Below are 16955 nucleotides of genomic sequence, written 5' to 3' on the forward strand. Positions count from 1 at the left end.
CACAGGCATCACATATTTTTGGATATTTGCAATTCAAGGTTAGGGAGGCTCCAACACATTGGCTCCGCTGTTTGAATACTTTGCACAAATACCATAAAATCCAGACCATAATCTCCAATTTCCACATGCAATGCCAATGCAATCTGACAGCGAAATGCGACGTGGAGCAAATCACTCCCTCTAGGTATATTTTTGGCGCTGGCTGCTGCCAAACCGTGTCATTCCATGTAAGCAGATTGGCCCGAACTACAAAAAAAAAAAAAAAAAAATAGTGCAAAGTTACTTCAAAACACAATGTATGGACTCCTGATTATAAAGCATTACTGTATCAACATTATGTCTCATCCTGCAAGATAAGCAAGAGGTCATCAGGAGGTCAGTGGGTCACAGAGCTACAATGATGCCACTGATGAGGAAAAGTAAACTTTTGAGTTCAGAATTTTACATGAGACCACATATTCTTTGTATCAAACACTAACCTTTTACCTTCCTAATGTACTCAACCATGGTGGAAGCAATAAAATCATGGAATCATAAATGGCAAATCTACCCCAAGAAGGCAAAATACTCCTCTGATGACATACTATTTCTGCACAAACTTGCAGTCCCCCGTGATCTCTGCTGTCTTGCCGTAAGCTGATAAGGGCTGCACTGCGTTGCACAGGGCTATAGACACTCTTCCAGAGTGCAAGGTCTCTCGCCTTTGGTCGGGGTAAAACCGCAGCACAGCAGAGCGCAGCACAGCTGGTATGTGTGGAAATAAGGGGTAGTCATCCCGGTTTATAAGCTGCAGTCTGTTTTTGAAATCTCCCAAGAGGGGATACAGTTTTGTACAGTGTGTGACGGTAGTAGCTGCATGCACGTGCATTAATAATATTGCATGTTGCACTTTTTATTTGGGTATAGACGTGCAGCAAGTAAAAAATTGTATACAAAGAATACAAATAATTATATGCAACAAACTTAGACTCTGAACACCTCAAACAAAGACAGCAGATGTGGCCTAGAAAAAGGCTTAAAGCCTCTGTGAAGTAAAAATAGATCTGTATTAAGGTTTGTTTTATGATAGGCCACTGTGTTATGAACCCCCAGGTCAAATTTTAGTCAAAAAAAAAATCTCTAAGTTTATAAAATTAAGTTTCAAAATCATAAAAAATGAGGCAATAAAATCTGCTCCAGGATGAAGCCATGCCCACTCAGGAGAAATATGATCCTCTCAGATTGAAAAAAAAAATGCTACAATCTGAATTGAGGAAAGCACTCATGCTATTAGCCTGCCTCTTGACCTTATGTTGACCTTAGAAGAAGAGACAAAATCCGTTTTCTGGCTCAAATCTCTGTTATGATACTTTAGATGATCCATAGGTGACTGTGACTGATGGATTTGGCAAATTTACCTCACAATGAACAAAACAACAGCATTTAACTGACTGTTAACTTTCAAAAAAGGCAGTGACATCAGCTAACAACAGACTGTACAGAGATGAACTGCTCTGGGGTTTTATATTCTAGTGTTAGAGGGGTGGGGTCATTCCCCATTGTGGGCTATTGGCTCCGCCCAAATTAAACCCAGCCAGGAAGGAGGTGAAAAGCTTTTGGTCTAAATCCAAAATTCAGTCGCATGTAGATCTCAGTGTTTTCACATGTTTACAGCAACCATACTCCAACATATCTCGAGTGCTAAGACACATATTTTGTATTCACTTTAAAGGGTCTTTAAAGGTGACAACTTTGCAAGGAGAACAGAAATGTTGACAGTTTACCTGAGACACATCTAGAAGTAACAAGAGATTCTAAATCATTAACAGTATAATGTTGCAGTATAAAGCAGTGTTTCCCAAAGTGTGGGCTGGGGCCCATCTGTTGGGCCCCAGAGATACTACAGGTGGGCCACGAGAGGTCATTTGCAATGGATGAAAAGTATAATCCTAATTCTGACCATTGAAATAATTTTATGTCAGATCAGAACAGACAAATTTTAACGTCCATGTGGGTCTTGGTGAAACCAACAGACTTTCAGGTTTCACTCTGGGCCGTGGCACGCTCAAGTTTAGGAACGGCTGGCACAAAACAACAAGAAAACACAAAATAATGTTTATAAAGGTATCATTTCAGACTGAATGACTAAATGTCTCCCTCTGCTATCTATACTCTAGTTAGGTACTTGTTCTAGGTACATTTCTTGCATGAGAAAAAAACACTGAAACATAATTACGCTATGCAATTACACCAAATGTTAATGCTGCTGTGAATGGATGACTCGGTTTTTACCAGATGGTGCTTCATACCATTTCACTCACTGACACTCTGCCTTTCATCCTATTTAAGTTTTGGATCCAAGTTCATCCTGCTCTCCGTCTCCCTGTATGTTTCTGGCTTCTTCGCTGCATCATTGTGCATTACCTGCAAGCTTGGCCTGAGCACAAACTCACCCTGCTGGGGCGTCTACCTGTTCCTGGAGGTCATTCCCTCTGCGAACAGGTGGGCAGAACTCAATCAGCCCACTCAGCATTTCCCCACATCATGTGGAGCAGGATGCACTCTTTATGCCAAATCACTCTGGTAACCTGCCCAGTGCACACATTTCAGCCGTCTGTGTTCACGAGCCCTTCAGGAAAATGTCAGTCTTCTTTTTTCTGAAGTGAGTAGGTCACCTTTTTTTAGTATGGAATGGTCATACAAGATCCTGTTATTTATGATCAAGCAGGAAAGCCAGTGACTATTTAGCAATCAGGGCAGTGTGCGTCTATTTTTAGAGCACTCCAATACTTAGACGAACAACATCAGACCCTCTTATGAAGAAAGGCTTAGAAAATCTTGAATACGTTTGACCTTCTTTACTGGAATACATTTGCATCTGGCTTATTGGATGAAAGCAATTCTGTGTGCCACGTAAATTGGCATTTTCTTGTTGAGGAAGATACAGCGTCTGTGAATATTCAACGGGAACAGACTAGAACCTTCCCTTGGGCTGCAAATTAAACGTAGTGAAAGTAAAATTGGGTTTCTCGAGTAAGATGGAGTCGGTTTGTGTGGTCAAAATGGAGCAGAGGTGCATGGAGATTAAAAAAAAAAAGGAAATTGTCTTTTGCTGCTATTTATTTGCAGGTTTGTTGGTGGTCGCTGTACGATTTGCTCAGTGCAATCCTGAAACAAGGTTTTGGTTTAATTTTTGCAATGAGAAATGCACCACAGGCATCAAGTGATAATTTTAAATTGGCTCCCGGAAACGGACGCTGATGATCCTGGCTGCGGTATACGTCGGACACTGGCTCAGTACAATGTGGAGTGCTGATTAGATCTCGGCAGGGTTTCTCACACTTTCAGCCTTATTATTGGATTCTTCCACAATATAGAGAGGATGAAGCCTGTGCTCACAACAGAGTCTAATGTGTGGAGCCTCCACCTTGGCTCAGGAAATCATTGCACAGTGGTAGAGCAAATAAAAGGAAGGGAGGCAGAGAGGAGAGCTTCAGCATCCAGTTACTGCAAAGAATGTGTGGAGCCATTCTGGTTTTATTGTCATGAATAGCTTGAAAATTTAAGCAGATTTTTAGTTTTTTATATCACTAATCTCCTCAGAACAGGGATTTTGATTTTTAAATACACAAGTGAGGATGGATGGCTGGATTTTTTAACAATCCAGCTGTCTTCCTTATATTGTTACTAAAGGCAGTGATTTTAATAACAATACCATTTCAACACCTTTGCCAACTATTTCTACTACTGTAAGCCATTCTGGCCCCTTCTCAACCCTTTCCATCACTTTTTCTGCCAGTTTTTGCCACTTCTAACCAATTTATTTTAAATTGCTTTAATTATCATCCTGTCCGGTATAAGTCCATGATAAGGAAGCTAAAAAGGTTAATGCTTGCTTAAAGAATTTGTGGTTTTATGCAAAATTCTTTTGGTAAATATCCCCAAAAGTTAACTTTTCCTCATCAACTGCGCCATTGTAGCTCTGTGACCCACTAACCTCTCGGTGACCCTATGTTCTTTTTGCAGGATGAGATGTGATGTTGATATAGTGATGATTTATGATCAGGAGTCCGTGCATTGGGTTGTATTTTGAAAGAACAGGATATTCTACGCTTGTGACTTCCTCTTCTGGAGCTTTCTGATCAACGGGTATTGACGCGGTTTGGCAGTTGCTGGCGCTGAAAATAGACCTGCAGTGTATCTTGAACGAAGCGGAGCGAAGTGTTGGCCCAGGCACGCGCCGCTGCCGGTCTGGAGCGCCGGCTGATGAAATGCTCTGATAGACAAGAGAGAGAGCGATGTGCTCAGCAGTACGATTCACTGGCGGTTCGCGGTGCGTTTGCTGTATGTGGAAATTGGAGGTAAGCCATTTTAGCCACTTCTTAACCCTTTCCACCACTTTTTCTGCCAGTTTTTGCCACTTTTAATCAATTTTTTGCTACCCCTCACCTTTTGTTGCCACTATTGCCAGAGCAGGTCAGCAGAAGAGCAAAAATATCTTTTCTATCATTCAAAATTTTCATCGCTGTCCTTTGCTCTTTACTATATAAAGTTCTGTTCTGTTCTGATTAAACTGCTGCAATACTATATCTTCACCTGAGCAAACTGCGACACTAAGCGGTAGCCATTGCTATCAGCTCACTGTACAACTAAACCCAGCACTTAGCTACTGCCTTGTTCTCCTCAAACTGGAGCTTTTCTCCAATATTTAAGTATATTTAAGTCCTTTTTGTCGATGTATGGTAAGGTTTCATGTATTTTGGTATGGATTCTTGCTCAATTAATAACTATTTAGCTTCATTAACCATGCTGTTACTGAGTTTGTTTGTGCTGCACTAAGTGGCTCTGGAAAATTTGATTGTGATCATTCCATCGCTCAAAACATGCTGAGGGAATTAGAATAGGCAGGGTTTGAAAAAGAAAAAGAAACAGAATTGCTGCTTTTATTTCTTGGTTAAATGATATGACGTTCCATATTTGGGTTGAAAATCTCAGTAGATGTATGGCTGCCAAGCCTTCACTAGCTTGACCGCTAGCAATAGCTGCTTCCTCCCCCTCTTCATCTAATGAAGTCCCGTTCAAGCATTGTCCTTGTCTACTGGGCTTTTCTTCGATTTGCTTTGATTTTTCTGAGGCACTTTGGGTATCAAGGTACAAGAGTATCAGTCCTTGGGCTAGCGCATTTAGTTTGGTGAATTTAGTCTAAACAGGAGTGCCAAATGAAGGCCCAGTAGGTCCAAGCTCAAAATCCATCTGCATTCAGAAAGACGCCATAACCATTAAGCTGTGTTCACACCAGATGCAAATAATTGCCTAATCCATGTATTCGAAAGCTAATTTTTTAAAATTCACACGAATAACTCACTCCACTCACGTGTCCAGTCGTGTGTACTCGAGAAAGGAGGAGCTTCCCTTCTCCCACATCCACAGTCCAGGCAGTTGGCACTTTTTTGTAACTGTTGTGGACAGCCTTAAACCAACGAAGGGTAGATGGCTGAAATCAAGTGACAGAATAAAAGTCCAACCTCCTCAGTCACTTTCCTCCAAGTGAGCTCCTTTTTATTCCTGCTCTGGTAGAACAAGAACGTTGGGTTGTATAGCCCAGGGTAGCCACAGGCAGACCCCACAAGGTTCTCATCTTCCGGTGACATGTCTCCATGCTGAATGGGCATCGGGGTGGAAGTGAGGAGCTTGAGTTCAGATTTTAAACTCTCATGAAAAAGCAAATGAAGCAGACGGCACGTTGAATGCGGTGCAAATTCGTCTCATTCGCGAGAATTACAATTCGCGTCGCACATTTGCCCCATTCACGCTGCCCTAAGTGAACTCACGTTCTCATGCAATGCACAGTGATGTCAAATTCTAACAAAAGGGAAAAATGCTTTGGATTTTTTTTACATTTTGGAGAAAAATACTTCTGCTTCTCTTCAACTGTGACTTGAAATGTCAGTGTGACATTGTCATATTGCTATTTCACGTGAAGCAAAGGCTCTTTCCACCACTGACAGTAACATCTGCACACGTTCAGTCTTCATTAAAATCCAGTCCTGACTCACAATCTTGAGATGAAACGAGGCCTAATGAACAATTTATCCCCTTGCTTGCTTAATCATAATAACAATAAAAGGCTGTGATGTGAGGAAGGTGTCGAGTTAGACAAATGCTTTTTTAATTAGCGTAGAAAATGCATCACAAGAAATGAGCAAATGCACCCAAATAACCTGTCCTACAAATCATGAGTGTCATCCTGTCTGCCTTGGGATTAGCAGGGAATAAACAACCTTAAAGAGAGAATAATGGGAGGGGAATCGTTTAATCCTGTGATCCATTCTATTCATGTGCATATCTGGATGATTGTATGTGAAAAACAATACTTCAAAATAAGATTTCAGGTGGGTTTTTTTCGCCACTTTATACATTCAAAATGCAGCACCTTTATCTGCTTATTTGACAGTTTGACTTTAATGCATTTCAAAACTAGATCAAGCTGATGGACACTCTATTTATCAGGCTTTTATTGCTGAAAATCACCACAGAATATTCATTGATTTGATACAATGAAATGTCTGTCAGTGTCAAGCTTGCAGCCAGGGAAAGAAAGCAAACCGACACGGCTTTGTATGTCAATTTCAGCACCACGGACAGCTGCACTTACTCATCTTCCTCCACACTGCGTTTGGAAATTGCCCGTCCAAAGCAATCATAAAAGTTTTGATGAGTATATATCTGCCCTCACAAACTTCTGATTTAACCACAGAATGCCCTGAGATGCGAGACAACACACACCTGAGGCAGAATCCACATTTCCTCCTGCAGTAAAATAATTACAGCTCTGACAAGCCGGTCCAGCCCTCATCTTCCACTATCATCCCTGCTGCACTTCCTTATCTGCTTTGTCATTTGAATTAGGCACTGCACATTTCCAGAGGTGAGCCCAAGCTTGTGTTGGCTGTCACTACGGGAGAGATGATGACCCGCACAACATGCTCCACTGAAAGCCTTAATAAGTGCAGCCGAGCTCCGGCACCGAGGAAAGATCTGCAATATCAACCATCTGATCAGCAGGTCAGCTGGGATTTGTATCCTGGATCTCCAGTGATGAATGAATCATTTCCTCTCATCTCTCTCGCTCAAAACACACTGTGTCAAAAGGCTGGATTGTGGAGGATATCAAAAACAGACAGCGATGTGAAGGGAGGAGACAGCGCTGTCATGAATTTATGAAAGCCTCTTCAGGGGAAAACATGTTGAGGGGAAAGAAAAATGTTTTTTTTTCCTGGATGTCTTGAAAGATTTTCTTTTTTTCTGGGCATTGATGCATTATTTTGTGGAAAAAATTACAATTTAACTTTGTCACACCGCTCCCTCATTGTGTCTCCCTCTGTGTCTTTGTGTCTGTCTCACTTTTCGCTTAATTTATTTTAATTAGGACCTTGAAGTAATTGCACCTCGTTCTTTGCAAGCTGAGTGATTTTATTGTGAGACGGCGGCCTCCCATGAATATGCTGGCTGCAGCTCAGGCTGATTTAGTCTTGGGTTTACTCAGGGGGGCGTATTATTAGACAAGACCCCCAACAACTTCAACAATCCATTTTGGTTCCCTGCTGCAAAAGTCATTTCTCAAGATTTGTTGTTGTGATTGTAGAAAAGAAGTTATTTGGCATGAAATTCTCTGAACTGTTTGTAAGCTGGAGCCTTTTATCTGTCAGTTGTAAATTATCTGTCTGTATTTGTCACAAATTTTTATAAATATTATTTTGATAAATGATTTTCAATACCTTTTACTCCCAATGAAATGGTTTAAATCAATCTGACTTTCTTTACTTTAATTTGCTTGTATTGTGTGCAATCTGACATGAAGGGGAGAGAAAAAAAATCTGTAAAGGAGTTGCACTGCAAGAGATTGGTGGTGTAATGGTGCAGAAGTAGGTATACTCTTAATTTTATGCCCAGCCTTTATTTGACAACTAATTGATAAGAGCAATCCATATGGGTACTTTGCACAAACATTGTAGGCCTCAAATCTTTCTTGGTGAAAATATTCCATCTAAATAAACAGTGGTGAATGGAGCAGATGGGGCATTTAGTGATGTAAGGCTTCAAAGCTTAAAATCTGAAAAACGTATAGTTTGATAGTTACTTGGAGCCAAAATCTAATGGCTGGTAAACATAAAAATCCCAACTTTAATGGACAGGGATCAGCATTATAACTTAATAAAAGTGTTAAGGCAGGTGTATCTTGACACAGTATGACATGACAACAAAAAAGCTTTTTCTATTGGTTGACAGCTCCTCACAAAGCATTCTGGGGAAACAATATTAGTATTCATTAGCATTCAAGCTAGTGGCAATAAATGATCAAAAATGGATAAAAAAAAAAAGATTTTTAAAAAAGAGGCTCTATGTCAGATCTACTGGTGCAGATTTAATTTTCAAAGTCCCTGAAAAGTCATTCGAATCCAGGCTTGCTAGAAACGCTTCCATATGGGTCCTTTAACACTTAGTGCGTCGCTGGTGACGCACTGGGAAAGCACACTTTGCATTACCGTAATTATGCGACTGTTGGTGCAATTGAAAAAATTCAAACAGTTTCTGAAAGCTAAAGTAGTGCTTCACAGCGAACATGTGGTTATTACGGTAATTTCACCTTTTCTCACAGGGCAGGTGACATCACCAACCCACATATTTGCCCCACCCAAATTAAACACAGCCAGGAAAAAGGTGAAACGGTCTAAATCCAAAATTCAGTCACATGTAGATCTCAGTGTTTTCACATGTTTACAGCAACCGTATTCCAACATATCTAGTGTGTTAAGACACAAATTTTGGATTTCACTTTACGGGGTCTTTAAGAGAATAATGAATGCTTTGCTGCTCTTATAATTGTAGTTTATGTGTGCAGTGTTTTCGAGCAGCGAAGAAGAATTGATGTTTGGTTTACAACACAAACATACAGCAGGGCTAAATGAAGCAAAATATAAAGTTAAACAGAACTGTCAGATCAATGCATTAACACATGTACTCTCCAATACCTGCATTTAAAGCAGTATCAGATGTATTCTAAATCATACCAACTCTGCTTTTAAAACATTGTGAATACATTAGTGGATGTGCTAAGAGGGAACAGACCACCATATCTGACCATATTACTCCTCTCTAGTTTCAACCCAAAGCCACAGAGATAGAACAGCTCAGTTGTATAGTGTGGCCAACTTAAGAAAGAAGAAGGACCTAAACCTTGCATGGGTCACAGACAACCAGGACAAGAGTATAATGCCTCATTTACTTTAGAGAGCCTCCTGAATAATGTGCCAGAAAATCTGTCTGTGTCCTTATATAAGGTTCACATTCAGGCCACTTCATTCATCCCGAGGGAAAATACACTCAAAGGTCACTTTATTAAGTACACCTGTTCAATTGCTTGTTAACACAAATACCTCATCAGCCAATCATATGGCAGCAACTCGAAGCATTTAGGAATGTAGCCGTGGTCAAGAATGGGGAACGGGGATTAACGTGACTTTGAACATGGCATGGTTGTTAGTGCCAGACGGACTGGTCTGAGTATTTCAGAAACTGCTGATTTTCACATATAACCATCTCTAGGGTTTACAGAGAATGGCCAGAAAAAGGGAAAATATCCAGTGAGCGGTAGCTGTGTGGATGACAAAACCTTGTTGATGTCAGAGGAGAATGGGTAGACTGGTTCAAGATGATGGAAAGACAACAGTTATGCAAATATCCACTTGCTATAACCAAGGTATGCAGAATACCATCTCTGAGCGCACTAAACATGTCCAACCATGAAGCAGATGGGCTACAGCAGCAGAGGACCACACCGGGTGCCACTCCTGTCAGCTAAGAAAAGGAAACTGAGGCTACAGTTTGCACGCGCTCACCAAAATTGGACAATAGAAGATTGGAAAAATATTGCCTGGTCTCATGAGTCTCAATTTCAATGGTGAAGATCTGATCAGAATTTGGCGTAAACAACATGAAAGCATGGATCCATCCGGCCTTGTATCAACAGTTCAGGCTGGTGATTGTGGTTTACCTAATAAAGTGGCTGGTGAGTGCATGTTTTTGTAAAAGCTGTTTACCTACATAATATTATGTGAATTTTACATTCAATGAGGGAGAAAAACTGTGAAAAGTGCCCTTCCTGGTCCAAACTGCATGCAATGCCAGAATATTTTGCAAGTAGCTTGCAGCATTAACTGGAAATGCCTCTTTAAGAAGCTTCTATGGATTGTGAAATTAATCCTTGAAACCAAAAAGGTGGTTTAATGCTTAGTAAATACAGTGAATGGAGCACAGGGAAACTTCAGGCTCATCTACCCAGAAAATTTCCAGACTTGCTTGTTCACATTTGTCTCCAACCTTGCAAAGCCGATAGATTGGCCTGAGTTCATGTATGTCATCAGGCAAATCCATCTTGCAGCGCTTTCATCTGCAGTGATTGTGGTGAACCAGACGCTGTTCAGACCAGTCAGCATCATTTGAGGAGATTGAGGCAATAGCTACGGGTTGGGTTTAGTTGTAATGTGAGCAGACAGCAATGCCTGGGTTACTTGCCGTTAGCTCAGTGGAGTATAGCGGCAGTTTTATCACAAGTAGACCACATTTCTTACACGCTAAAGAGCAAAACACAGCTATAAATGCTTTTCATAGCGCAAAAGATGCTTCCGATTCTCTGCCAACCTGCTTCAGTATGAGTTTGCAAGAGTTGCGGAGAAAGAGGTCGGGAGTATAGCGTTGGTCTGTACAAACAATTGGAGCTGGTAGAGCGGTTAACTCGACTGGCTGTAGCATTGGTAAAGCGGTGGTTTAATCAGAAGTGGACCACATTTCTTTAAAAACAAGATCAAAGAGCCACACTGTAAGCTTCTCTTGGTGGGGAACACATTTTTGCTCTTCTCCCGACTGGTAGCGTTTCCCGGCAGGTATGCTGCAGAGCTGTGCATGTGTGCTACTGCATCATGTTTTGTCGCTCTGATTGGCCCGTTATGAATGTGCCGATTATGTCCTTCCCAAACGCCTCGATAGCAAGCTTTCAATGCTGAGTGTGACATATCCATGCAATGGATATATGAAACAGTCTATCTGCTGTGTCAGGTGACTTGTCGCTAACAGCAGGGAATTTTCCCACATTTCACCTGTGATTCAGTAAAGGGGTAGGAGAGGAGAAATACAGGGGGCTGGCAGGGAAATTTCCAGACAAAGACAGTCAAGAGGAAAAGCTTGTGTTTGTGCTCACACATGCAGCTCACCCTGGTAAAGCTAGGATTTTTTTTAGGAGTTGATGTGCAAGCATTTTGGGGGCTTTTTCTACCATTTTCTGACAAACTTTCACTTTTTTCTTTTCTTTTTTTAATCTTTAAAGCACAATATTGAGTAACAATCTAGCATGGGGTAGCATTTAGCTTCATTTCATTGCATTTTAAATGAGCCACCTTGACTAATTTGTTGTAATTAATACTCATTTTCAATGACACTGACTATAAAACTCACAGAACACACCTTTAGCTGAAAATATTTCTCCCAGCATGAAGCATTTACTCCAGTTTGAGCAATGCTTCTTAGAAAAAAGTGACTAACAGCTTAAGAACATGAATGGGTCCATAAAAAAACAAAATATTTTGAGGTTTTAACTCAACAGGAACCACTTGGCTTCTGAGGTGAATGCATCACACATGATGAATTTGGCCGGTACATTATGTCGTGGTTCTTTTTATTGGATTTGTTGACTTAAATAAGTCACCAGACTTATCCTGTAAAATAAATTTGTTATGCCTGCTTTTAAATAGCAGGTGTGTCCCAGTGCGTGATCACCTTTTAAACATACTGGCACGCTCTGATTCTACAATTAACATAGGATTACATGTCTTAAATCACAGGATTTCAAGCTTCGAGCGCCTGTATCTCGAGTGAATCCACATTTACATTCCTCCGCCTAAATGATGATCAACTTCTGATGCAGCTTTTCTCCCACAATAGCTTCCACGAGCCGACTAATCCTGGGTTTTCTCTGCCAAGACGTGCTGACATGTTATCAAAGGTTAAGCTACCTCGCAGACACCAAGGGAGCCAGCAGAATTCAAATTTCAGGACAAGTCGGCTTGTGGGAGCTGATGAGAACAGAGGGATTATTAGAGTTATTGGCTCAATCAGGTCAATTGGAAGGTATCCGGGCATCAGGAGGCTGCGTCTCTGCTCGGAGGAAACAGCAGCCGAAGCACCAAACTGTCTCAGTAACAAGCAGACATGCTCCGGGTCATGCACAGTGGTAATTCCCAGAAAGGTCACACAAAATGACACCTAGCGGCATAAAGCCCAGCCGCGCTCTCTCTGCTCTCTCTCTGCAGACCTATAATCTGTCTGATTCCTTCTCCTCGCACCGCTTGTGTCATCTCTCACACTGCTTTCAGCCCCGCTAATGCCACCTCTGACAAGGAGAGGGCAGAAAGGGCGATCTCTGTCACATTCCTCAGACGTAACATATCTAAGGCTGCATCGTCTCTGACTTAAAGGCAAAATCTCTCGCTGCGTGTAACGTCGGGAAAAATCAATGAAAATGGATTTCACTGAAAGAGTATGTACTTTCTTTTTTATTTTATTACCGGAGGAGGGAACAGTGCATCAAGGATTTATGATGGTGTTAGCATCACAATGCTAAAGCAATTTGGTCAACTCTGGCAGTAAATTGGCTTGTCACATAAGATAGCATTAGCGAGATGAACAGAAAATGCCAGGGAGCACATTATATTATGAATGATGGGAATTATATTAACATTTAAATGAGACAGTCACGGTCCAGTGGGAGTACAAGATTTCAGTGTTTATGGTGAGGAATGATGAATCGCAAGGAAGTCAGAAATGAATTTCGGTGTGTTATTACATGCCGACGGTTGTTCTTTACACAACTGCAGTTTATAGCATCCTGATGAAGCTGATGGGACAACTAATCATCATGATAGGCCCTTTAAAAGCAGCTCAGGTAAATAAATAGGAGGAAAAGAGTGCAGCTGGAGAGACTCCATACGTTCACATTCCTGTTTACTCCATATATCTGCAGCTATATGAGAAATAGTGAGTATTTTTCAGGAATCACAGCTCCTGATTCCCCCCCCCCCCCGCAGCTCCAGCAGGCTATAAGCAATCACAGCAAAACATGTCCAGAGGGGACGAGAGAGGGAAATGAAAGCAGCCAGTACAGGCAGTGACCTTTGCAGACTCCTAGCATGATAAATGTCAAAGGTTTTCTGTTTTTAATTTGTCAGAGTTTCCAGAGAAGCCTGACCTATGCCTACTTTCAGCCGCAGCGTTCCCATCACAGCAGTCGCTGAAGCGGCACCTCAAAACCTATTACTGCCCGCCTTTGCTGAGGCTGCTGCTGTCAAAGCTGCAAATTAGCCCATTTGCAACCTTTCATAATGCACTGTAGCAAGGAACAGCTTGTTTTTGTCAGGGAGGGCTGACGCCGAACAATGTAATGTATTGCAAATGTGACATATTGCAGACAAACCCAAGAATATACATTCAAATTTGGCAGCTGTCACTTTTGTGCTGCTCTGCAATCCATTATGCTTTTTTGTGCTCGGCACGGGAAACGTTGACACTGAAGAAACTGCAGGATGATGAAGTCAGGGCGTGGTTTGGTGATTTTAAAAGTAGAAAAATTAATAATTCATCCACAGATAGTCATAAATAGGAATAAAATACTGACATCAGTGCCTGGAATCTCCCTAGATCAATGCACAAAGTCACTAAAGATGCATGATTTTCTGCATCCAGTACAAATGTGGTGTTTTTCTAGATTCAGGGGGAAAAATCCTATCAATTTCACAGGTTATTTCCCAGGTGCTTGATTGCTTTTCAATCTTGGAAACACTATCTCAAGATAATGAAAGTTCAAGGTCAAACATGAAGACAAAATGGAAGATAAGAGCTTAAGAGAGTACTTCTCCTCCACAAGATCCCACATCAAACCTATAGGCCCATATGTTAGAATCAAAGCTGTTGTTTCTTAAAGCTTAGTAGTAGAAACCAGGTAAAATTATTATTTTTATTTCTTCCTTGACTGGACTTGAGTAGTTATAATGAACAATTCTTATAGCCAAGAGGCATATATAGGCTAAGTTTCTGTACGGTCAAACCCTCTCCCTTCTGTGGGTGTGATTTTGCTTATTGTGTATTTTTGTACATGGGTCTTTTTGGCCACATGATAGCTCTAGTAGCTGATTTTTGTCAGTTGATCACTATTAACCAAAAAGCCTAAGACTTTTAAAGTTACATTATGGATGATTTTTGCACTAAAATCTCTGTATTAATTAAAAAACATAAATACTCCAAGGTTATCTGTATTTTTAGTGAGGTTCTTACAATATCACAAATATTTCCCAAGATAGTCTTGCTGCAGACTGCAGCTCTCGGATTCTCCCTCTTGTAGACCACTATGGTGGGACGCTGTCTCTGTCAGAACGGAAATACAAATCAAAATTTTCAAAATAAAACCAGATTAAATTCTGATTGGTTTAGGGTAGGGATACCAAAAGTTTAGGGTCAAAAACCTGACCCAAAAAACCTGATTAAATAAACATTTGATAAGGCCAACTAAACAGTGCCACTATGAAAAAACTCTAACACGGCTAGTGCTAATGAAGCTGCCTCTACAACATTAACTATGTAGGTAATGCAGCCATGTAGCTACGAGGCTACCTTAGCTATGCTGACTTTGTAGCTACGTAACCTACATGGCTAATGTAGCAAATAAAGACATGGGAAAAAAGTGATGTTGGCATTTTTGAAAACAGTTGCATGTTAAATATTACAATATGGCACAAAAGGTGCCACAAGCTAGGCTATATAAACTTATATTTTAGCTCCAGTGTTCACAAACCTTCTTAAACCTTCGTTGTCCACTGAAAACAGCAGTTGGATATATATATAGTTGGATATACTCACTGATACACCTTATGATCTGTTGAGCCCTTGGGCTGGTGTGGGGAAAACAGGATTGCACTCGTTTCTTTAAGAGTCTTTTGGCCCAGCCGGATGCTGTTTGTAGTATATCCACCATCTTCATCAAAGGATGATGCGTACACAAGGGCTGATGGAGACCAACTTTTGGGGACCAAAAGGTGAAAAAAATTATTCTGGACAAAAAAATCTTTAAATTATTCACACATTTACCAAAAAGTGTTTCCTTATTTTGGAGTTGGCTTCTTTTGAGTCATTATTCCTAACGGTTCCTGTCTGCACATCACAGCCTCTCTGTGTCTCTTTCTCTTCAATATGAATCATTCAGTCTTTCTTCTTCTTGCACATGCCTTAATTCAAAGCATGAGGTGCTTGGGAACAGCCTGCCATTAGTTGTCACAGCCCATGTGACATCTGTTTCAGGAACTCAAGATGGTTGCTAATGCTAAGCTAGCAGCAGAGATGATCAAAAACTGGTTAAATAGATAAAAGCCATTTAATAGTGGAGTTACTGGTGTGTATTCAGCCTTTAAATGCCTTGGAAAGTCACCCAAGTACCAGGCTTGCTAGAAAAGCTTCTGTAAAGGCTACAAAGGCATGGATAGCGTCATTATAATGGTGAAACGGAGGGCTCACTTCAAAAAATATATAAAACACTGTCAAAAAAAAATCACATACATTTGTATAAGTTTTATAATTTAAAGCCAAACAAAGTAACCCAAAACGTGTTTTTACCAAAATAACTTTGTAGAAACAATTCCTTAGTGTTTAATCATGTTTTCAGATACTATAAGTAGCCTAATATCAACACCCTTAGAGGAGACAGACCCCACCCCCCAAAAATCTCTGGCATCCCCCAAGGAGGTGCAGGATCCCAGGTTGGGAACCAGTACCCTGAAAGAACCAATGATCTAAGACAGGGCTATTCAATTACAAATTTAACTGGGCCAGATTTTGAAATCAGGTGATGTTGCAGGGTTAGACATGTTCGGCACCCAGTAAGAACTGGTAATGTCAAACTTGGAACCAATACAGATCAATTTGATGAAAAATACGCACTTTTTATACTCTGTGTTTTGAGGATACTTCTGTCAGCATCGCTAGCCACACTTCAAAGCAGCGCAGTGCATTGTAGGTAGACTTTTGTAGCAACTACAGCAGTGATCCTGACCGTTCACCATATACTGACATCATCACTGTCTCTGTGACTGAGTGCCAGTTCACAGGTCAATGGGGGGGTGGGTCAAAGAGTGTCAGTCACGCTACAACAGAAGCGCTCTGTGTGATTACAGTGGTCTTTTGACTGTAAAAAAAAGGAAAATAAGAAACAATTATGGATTGGATTATGAATAACAGTTATGGAGGACAATATGGACTGGCTATCCCTTGAATGGAACATGTGATAATGTAAATAAAATAAAATGTACATTTAAGTTCTCTGAAGGGGAAAAAAGGGATTATTGTAAATGATGATGCAAAGATAAGGAGCAAATGCTCTCCTGTCGGTAGATGTCAGGATTCACAGCGTTGACATCAGGTCAGGGTGTCAAACTAGATGACGATGTAAGAAAAATTCTGACATGCTTGTCTTGAATTGTGTTCATAATGAATGGTTAATTATGTCACACTACAAGACTGTTTGTCGTTCCCAACGCTCTAAATCGAGCCCGGGTTTTAACGATGAGCTGCAACGTTGCAGTCGGGCTAAAATCTGGCTGAATTCGTATTCTGAGCCGGACCTTAACTGGGGCAGAATTCTCCATAAAAATTCACATAACTGATTTGCAAATAATGAAAGAAATTACTTATATAATGACAAATTAACCATTTTCTTATAGTGTATGGTGTGAAGCTAGATGACCAACACAAAACACACCACATTCTCCACTCTTTGAACTCAAAATCATGAGTGTTCAAATGTGACTCTAAAGAAAGCTAAAAGTTGGGTTAGCTACCTCCTACATCCACAGCAGTAGTGTTTTTGATCCCGGTCTTCA

This window comes from Cheilinus undulatus, linkage group 3 (genome assembly GCF_018320785.1).
Source record: "Cheilinus undulatus linkage group 3, ASM1832078v1, whole genome shotgun sequence".
NCBI classification, from domain to species: domain Eukaryota; kingdom Metazoa; phylum Chordata; class Actinopteri; order Labriformes; family Labridae; genus Cheilinus; species Cheilinus undulatus.